The sequence below is a fragment of the Aedes albopictus genome, chromosome 2, assembly GCF_035046485.1.
Source record: "Aedes albopictus strain Foshan chromosome 2, AalbF5, whole genome shotgun sequence".
NCBI lineage: Eukaryota > Metazoa > Arthropoda > Insecta > Diptera > Culicidae > Aedes > Aedes albopictus.
In genome coordinates this window covers 26,616,964-26,622,963 of record NC_085137.1, presented here as the reverse complement: position 1 = coordinate 26,622,963, position 6,000 = coordinate 26,616,964, and the positions used below count along the sequence as shown (strand labels likewise).

Below are 6,000 nucleotides of genomic sequence, written 5' to 3'. Positions count from 1 at the left end.
TTCATCCTGTGATTTCAACAAGAATTCTTATAGAAATCTCTCTTGCGATTTCGCTAAAGATTTTTTTCAAGAATTCCTTCAGAATTTTATCTTAGAGTATCAGCAGGATTTCTCATGCATTTTCGGTTAGGATTTTCCATAAATTTCGCTCCGAAGTACTCCAAGAATTCTTGGAGGACTTTCAACAGGAATCCCAGAAAAGCATCCTGGTGGATTCTTCCAGAAATTTCTGAATAAATCCCAGCAGTATTCCTGAAGCAGTCCCAGCGAGAACTCCTAAAGAACCGTTATTCCAGTAAGAAAAATCATAAAGAGGCATTTTTCATCATAAAGAAAAACTTTGTAAAACAGGCGTAAATTCCCAAAAAATCCTAGAGAACGTTTTTCCAGAAAACTATTATAAGGAGTCGTTTACAAAAACTACACGTGACGCTTAATTAGGGGCTGTTCATACACCGCGTAGACCAAAATTTGGCAATCTCAGACGGGGTGTCCCCTCGTAGACTTTCGTCCATACAAAAAATTTTGAAATTTGTATGGATCTTATACTTTGGCCAGACCCCCTCCCCTCTCCCCAAAAAGTCCACGTGGTTTATGTACGGCCCCTTACTAATAACTACTAATTACACCTGGAGATCACCACAGCAGACGGAATCGCAAATAGACCACATTCTGATTGATGGACGTAACTTCTTCACCCAAGTAACACACTTGTCACAGAAGAGTCATGGCGGTGCATGTTTTTGTTGCGCAGAAGTCACTGTGACTTACTTCGGGACGGGAAAAATGGTTCTTTTTCTGATAGTGCCTGCCATTTGAAGGAATTATAACTATATAAATTTACATGTTTTGAACTTTACGTGTCTGCACAGATAAAAATAATGAGATTTACACGTCATGTAAACTTCATTTTAGTCATGTAAATTTACTGTTATAATGGTTTACATGATATATCATGTAAATTTGCGTTATATGTCATGTAAACACTCAGAGTCATGCTGGATTACATGACATATAATGTAAGTTTACATGATATTTTATGACATTGACATTATTTGTCATGTAAACTTCTGTGATATCCCACGCTCCAATCATGTGCATCATATGTCACACAATTTTACATTCTATTTTCGATCTGTGTGTCTGAAACTACAGTTTTTTTTTGTCAAATTAAGTCTTGAAGAAAAATGTTGGCAATTGATTCGAAGATGAGTGTTAAAAACCGTAAATTTCGTGTTTTGATCTGTAAACTTACAACTTCAACGACTCGTACGTATCAGGTTCGGGAATCCTAAAGTTACACTATTTTTTTACAAACGACGGAAAAAAACGCGTCTTCAGCCAGCGGCTGTACAGACTGAATGAAACTTAACGCTACAAAGATAAATTTTTTCAAAATTACACGTCATGTAAACTTCATTTTAGTCATGTAAATTTAGTGTTATGATGGTTCACATGATATATCATGTAAATTTACGTTATATGTCATGTGAAAATTCTGTGTCACGTTGAATTGCATGACATATGATAAAAGTTTACATGATATTCCATGACATTTACATGATTTGTCATGTAAACTTCTGTGAAATCCCACGCTCCAATTATGCGCATTATATATCACAGAATGTCACACTCTTTTTTCGATCTGTGTACACAAGGAACACACGGAGCATGCACCAGGGGATACGGAGAAGAAACTATTCTCACGAAAAGTTTAATTACCTGGAGCGGGATTCGAACCCTCACCCCATAACATGGTGTGCACAGAAAAAAATATGTAATTAAAATTCAGCGAGAAATCGTGCACATAAAAGGAATGCTAGAGTAAGTGCACTTTTACATGAGATATAATGTAAAATTACATTACCATCGTGTAAAGTTCCGTCAACCATCGCGTAAACCATCATGGACTCCAACCGGTTACGCTACTATTAGCGGAAATTTACACGAACGTAACGTAATTTTACATGATATCTAATGTAAATATGCACTTATTCTAGCATTCCCTTTATGTGCATGATTTTTCGCTGAATTTCACATGAATATTTTTTTCTGTGTGATTGAAAGCTTGATGACCCTAACCGCACGGCTACGAGGCTGCACCTTACTTCATTTACTCGTGACTTAAATTTATTGCGCAGAACGTGAGCAATTTACAGGTCTTTTGACTTAATAATACGTTTTTCTTGTCAAATTTAGCTCAATGTGTCGTAAACAATTTGTGAATCGTGCATCATTACGTTTCATATGACGAAACATTAAGTTGATTGTGACAGAAAATTACATCACATGGGCATTTAAATTTACGTCATGTGTGCCGCATGCAAATGTACATCCAAGAGACACAAATTTACATGAATTTTTCTTAATGTGTAGGTGTTTATTAGAGTGGGTCATCGTTTATATGGAAAAATGAAAAAATCAATGATACCCCATCAGATCAAAGCTTTTTTGGTCCCATTTCAGGACCCAAATAATTGTGCAAAATTTGGGTACGATCGGTTATGTCTACGTTTTGCGCATCGCGTTTGACGTTTGGATGGGATTTTACGTGGGAAAACACACTTTTATGCATTTCTCTCATGACAAGCTCGATTTTTTCTAAAACAATGTAAACGATAAAGTGAAAACATAGCCTAGCGTGTCCTGAAAAACTTTGTCGAAGACTGCGAAGTGGTCAGATGCTTATGAAAAAAGTTATAGCGTTGGCATTGCTTGCCGAAACAGCATGATTTTGTTGCTATTGTTATTTCTTTACATGTTAAAACATAAACACATGCATGCGGTTCGTTGGTTATAACTATTTTCACAAGCATCGGATGCGCTTTCAGAACATCCTAGGCTATCATTTTATAGTATCGGTTAAAAAGTTTCAGACAAACTTTTTCAACTTATGACAGAAATGCAAAAAAGTGTGTTTTCCCATACTAAATCCCATACAAAATTCAATTGCAATGCGCAAAGTGTAGACGCAACCGATCGTGCTCAAATTTTGCACAGATACTCAGGACTCAAAACGGAACCAAAAAAAGCTTTGATCTGAGAAAACGGTTTCGATGTACTCTGTATTCTACGGGAGCATCGATCAGCCTACCACTATGGCCCACTGTAGGATGGTATGGATTGTAGTGCAAAGGTTTTTGCAAAATCGCACGATCCAGATACAACCAACCGAACGAGGGGCCCACCACTGCACGGCCTGGTAGCAGTCAGTGATTGTGTGTTCCCGTGACAGGGCACGCTGGGTGCAATCCGGTGCGCGATTCCAGGCCCATTCAGTCTCCGGGCACTTACGAACGAGAGCGGACGTGAAAAGTGGAAATCTCTCTCCCTTCGCTTGTTTGAGGCAGGCACTGACTTTCCATCCATATAGCCAGTTCTGGATTGGTGTGGATTGTTGCTGGACTTGGTAGGAAAAAGTGTGCAATTGTGTCTGCTGCTCCGGGTGAGCAGAGGTGGGGGGGTTTATGTGCGTGTGCAAGGGGGTGGGACCAGTGGAAGTTTCTTACCTCTTCTAGTGTGGATTAATTGGCTGGACCAACTAGGGGAGGGGGTCCAAGTACGGTTGTGGAGTATTGCCAGAGGCGTTCTACGATTGCCAACGTAGCGAAGGTCAGTGATCTGCACGGGAAGAAACCAGAGCTTTGATGTGTGTCGGGTTGGGTGAAACTCGTTGCAAGTGGAGCCGCTTGGTCGTTTGTTAAGTGATGGAAGAAGTGAAACTGAAGAAACAATAAAAACGACCATCAGAAGATAAATCATCCACTTTGGGGTCGAGCACAGGCAGTAGTGACGGCGATCGGGAATCGTTTGTGGAATACGAGAATATGCGCACGGAGCGTTCAAAGTGAAATTCGGTTAATGGCAAAACGTGAGATTTGAAGAAAAATGTTCGGTACGTGGTGAACAGCAGGAAGTTGCGTGAAAATAGCTCACTTGTGAAAGTATACATCCTCTTTGGCGAAAAAAAAGCAGTCTGAGGAATACCAGAGGAAAAGTTCGTGATGAGTAAATCGTTTGAGATAAAAAAAAGTGAAATAGTACACTTTCGGCACAGTTTTCTGCTCCCAAACAATTGGAGCAGACAACGAGAATAGAAGAGGATAAGAAAAGGAGGATGCAACGGAAAAGCTCTGCTGGCGTTCTGTGTTTTTTTTTTCGGATGAAGTGAATATGAATGGAAAATAGTTGGTATTAAACGACCCAAGCCAAGCGAGGCAACCAGCTATAGCTAGTGTGTGGCATTGAGAAGAACAAACGAGCGAGATCTATTGGCGCCATCGTCGAGATAAACATTGGAGTAGTAAGGATTTCCACTAGGGATTTTCTGGAGGTATGAGTATTTCAAACACCAATCTATAAACAATTCTTATATTGTCTTTTTTCACTGTTGGAAATTTGAACTGCACGAAAACTTATGGTCAAGTTATCTTTCAACAGGATTATGAGATTATAAGTTTCTTATCTAGAATGAATGCCTCAAAAACTAAGTTCTTAAGGAGTTCCCACATTCTTACAAAAGGAAAAAAAAATATATATATAGAATTCCGCAGCACTCTCTTCAGACAAATTCCTTCATTTCTCGATTTTTTACAATACTAGAAGGGAATGAAAAATAAATAAGAATGTGGAAAATTTACTAACATATGAACTAAAAGAGGAACAATGTAATGGCAATTTTGAAAATTTTCTATTGATTTTTCCTTTATCCATTATAATTCAGTAATGAGAAATATTCAAAGAGTTTGCATAGAGAAACGTAACGATCAAATCTTAGATGAATAGTTGTATAATATTGTGTATGATTTTTTGCAGACGTTATTGTATGAAATCCTGTAAGAACATCTTACAAGACATTTGGATCAAGGCAAAACTTCCAGCTTTTTGGAATTTGGAATTTTATAAAACAACGGAGCAATATTTTCAAAATAGGTTTTGCACAGCTATCTCCTGATATGTTTCCTAGTGGAAAATGTTTTTCAGTTTTACTTAACCTTCCCTTCGTCTGTTGTTCTTGTGATACAAAAAGAGATTAATAGTCATCTTCTTCTTCTTCTTGGCATAACATCCCTGGGAAAAAGCCTGCTTCTCAACGTTACAAATATTTATTTCACTTTTTGTCCCACCCCCTGGTCGAGGGGGGGGGGATAAAAATAATCTGGAAAATATTAAAAACTCATCAGATTTGTTACAGAATTTTTAGCAAGACCCGATATTTTGATAAATATTTTTTATCTGCCCCCTCAAAATGCAAAATCCTACCAAGCATTTTTGAAGTGGGGGAGACAAAAAGTCAAAATGAAATATATATCCACTAGAGTGGGTCAACGTTGTATGGGAAAATTCAGATTTGATCATATCATCGCGGAACAAAGTTCTTTCGATGCCTATTATGGTCCACAATAGCTGTGTAAAATTTGGGCGCGTTTGGGTGCATCCCCGCATTCCGCATTGCATTTGAAATTTGTATGGAGTTTTATATAGAAAAACATGCTTTTTAGCATTTTTCTCCTGAGAGGCTCAACTTTGTTTTGAACTATGTAACCAACGATGTTAAAGTATAGCCAAGGGAATGCTGATAAACTTTGCCAAAAAGAGTAAGGTGCTAGAGTGACTCTGAAAAAAGTTATTAATATTCAAGGTTGGATACCTCAAAGCAACTGCTGAAAATCATTTTTTCTGCCAACACTGCTGTTCCTTCAAAGAATCAACTCATCCTTGATCTATATTCTGACATTTCATGGAACAGCCACCCCAATTTTCATCAACAAACACCAATCAAGCTAGTGGTTTTCATTATATTTTTCCCTTTTTCACAAATTAAAACGATTTTTTTATCATTTTAGGCCGTCTGGTGCTTTTGGAGAATGGTTCCAAAAGAATTTTAGAGGAGTATCGGTGCATCCATCTTTCTGCGACCGCTTACACCCTCGAAAATAATCAATATCAGCATATGTGGACTTCGGAACGCACCTTCGATTAGCAAGTTATGATCCTTGA

At 38.0% G+C, this 6,000-nt stretch overlaps 1 protein-coding gene across 2 annotated transcripts in view; it reads left to right on the top strand.

The window, feature by feature from the left end:
• Positions 1–3,473: 3,473 nt before the first annotated feature.
• Positions 3,474–6,000, top strand: part of LOC109407024 (transient receptor potential-gamma protein) — a 502,502-nt gene continuing 499,975 nt past the window's right edge. For both annotated transcript variants that reach the window (XM_062849336.1, XM_062849335.1), the window contains exon 1: positions 3,474–4,333. The gene's annotated coding sequence lies outside the window, so the exon portion shown is untranslated. The remainder of the gene's footprint in view (positions 4,334–6,000) is intronic.